This window comes from Balaenoptera ricei, chromosome 12, assembly GCF_028023285.1.
Source record: "Balaenoptera ricei isolate mBalRic1 chromosome 12, mBalRic1.hap2, whole genome shotgun sequence".
Classification (NCBI taxonomy): domain Eukaryota; kingdom Metazoa; phylum Chordata; class Mammalia; order Artiodactyla; family Balaenopteridae; genus Balaenoptera; species Balaenoptera ricei.
The window spans coordinates 54,464,560-54,466,864 of record NC_082650.1 but is presented as its reverse complement, the minus strand read 5'-3'; the positions used below and the strand labels follow the sequence as shown (position 1 = coordinate 54,466,864).

Here is a 2,305-nt window from a genome sequence, read left to right as displayed (position 1 = left end):
TCCTCCCTGGGATCTCTGTTCACATTACTGTTATTATTCTGGTCACCCAGCCTCAAAATATCAGATCTGGGAGGGATCTTAGAAGTTACAGCAACCCATTCATTGTAGGGATGAGAAAAACAATGACTGTCTTGAGGATCCATATCTGGATGATGGCAAAACCAAGAGTATAACCAATGTTATTTTTTCTATTACACCACACCTTGGCTTTTCTCTGCCATTGTTCTTTATTGTTAATGAATCACCAGGTCTTATCCACTTCCTTCCTAGCTTTTATGATCTCTGTCCCTTCATTCTTATCCCCACTGCCATCACCCAAATCCAGGCACTGGTTACCCTTTGCCTAGAAGAGTGTAGTTAACTCTGACCGGCCTCAGGACTGCCTGCCTCTCTTCCTTCAAATGGGTAGAAATGAGAACAAAATTAATTAGTAATTCTACAATTGAACTTTCAAAAAATGTTGTGTCTATTCCATTCAGTCATTTTCTAAACGTTGCCAAATTTCTCCTTTGTAATTGCTAATTGTTATTTTTCAACATCTTTAAACATTATTAATGCTCAATTTTCCCTTGTAATTAGATGCAATTATTAATTTTTCAAAATTGAAGTATAGTTGATTTACAACATTGTGTTAGTTTCTGGTGTACAGCAAAGTGATTGAAATATATATATATATAGTCTTTTTCATATTCTTTTCCATTATGGTTTATCACAGGATATTGAATGTAATTCCCTGTGCTATACAGTAGGACCTTGTTGTTTATCTGTTTTATATATAGTAGTTTGTATTTGCTAATCCCAAACTCCTATTTTATTCCCCTCCTTTCCCTTTTGGTAACCACAAGTTTGTTTTCTATGTTTGTGAGTCTGTTTCTGTTTCGTAAATAAGTTCATTGTGAGATATTTTAGATTCCACATACAAGTGATATCATATGGTATTTATCTTTCTCTTTCTGACTTACTTAGTATGGTAATCTCTAGCTCCATCCATGTTGCTGCAAATGACATTATTTCATTCTTTTTTATGGCTGAGTAGTATCTTATTGTATGTATACGTGTGTATGTATGTATATATGTATATGTGTATACATATGTATATATGTGTATGTTTATATACCATATATTCCTTTTTTTTTTTTTTTGGCCATGCCATGCAAACTTGTGGCATCTTAGGATCTTAGTTCCCTAACCAGGGATTGAACCTGGGCCCTTAGCAGTGACAGTGTGGAGTCCTAACTACTGGACCACCAGGGAATTCCCTATACCACATCATCTTTATCCATCTGTCAATGGACATTTAGGTTGCTTCCATGTCTTAGCTATTGTAAATAGTGCTGCTGTGAACACTGGGGTGCCAAATTATAGTTTTCTCTGGTTATATGCCCAGGAATGGGATTGCTGGATCATATAGCACCTCTATTTTTAGTTTTTTGAGGAAACTCCATACTGTTTTCTGTAGTGGCTGCCCCAATTTACATTTCCACCAGCAGTGTAAGAGGGTTCCCTTTTCTCCACACCCTCTCCAGCATTTATTATTTGTAGACTTTTTAATGATGGCCATTCTGACTGGTGTGAGGTGGTACCTCACTGTTGTTTTGAAATATACATTTGAGGTCAACAGCAGCATATAGATTTTTTTTTTAAAGCTTTAATCTCTCCTCTAAAGTCCAAACTCATATCTGCTTAGTCAACAACAGGCATCCCAAACCTAACATGTCTAAAGTGAACTCCTGTCCTTCTCCCGCATACCACAACCAATTTCTCTCTTTTTTCCTAGACTCACTATGTACTTCCAATAACTCAGACCAGAAACCTTAGAGTTATCCTTAACTCTTTTCTTTCTCTCACATAACACATTCAGTCAATCAGCAAACGTTGTGGACTTTACCTTTAAAGCATGTTCAGGGACTTCCCTGGTGGTCCAGTGGTTAAGAATCCACTTTCCAACGCAGGGGACGTGGGTTCGATCCCTGGTTGGGGAACTAAGATCCCACATGCTGCGGGGTAACTAAGCCTGTGCCCTGCAACTACTGAGCCTGCACGCCTCAACTAGAGAGCCTGTGTGCTGCAAACTACAGAGCCCATGCGCTCTGGAGCCCACATGCCACAACTAGAGAGCCCACGCGCCGCAACAAAGAGCTCACATGCCATGACGAAGATCCTGCAGGCCTCGACTAAGACCAGATGCAGAAAAAAAAAAAAAAGTTCAGAACATGACCACTTTTCACTCCTCCACCACTCTCACTTTGTCCAAGTCATCTCTTTTAAAAAAAATTTTATTGACCTATAGTTGATTTATAATGTT

The 2,305-nt window shown here is 38.5% G+C and overlaps 1 non-coding gene across 1 annotated transcript; it reads right to left on the bottom strand.

Moving 5' to 3' along the window:
• Nucleotides 1-1,181: 1,181 nt before the first annotated feature.
• TRNAD-GUC (transfer RNA aspartic acid (anticodon GUC)) lies at nucleotides 1,182-1,254 on the bottom strand. The gene has a single exon. It is a non-coding gene; the product is annotated as a tRNA-Asp (tRNA).
• Nucleotides 1,255-2,305: the final 1,051 nt, after the last annotated feature.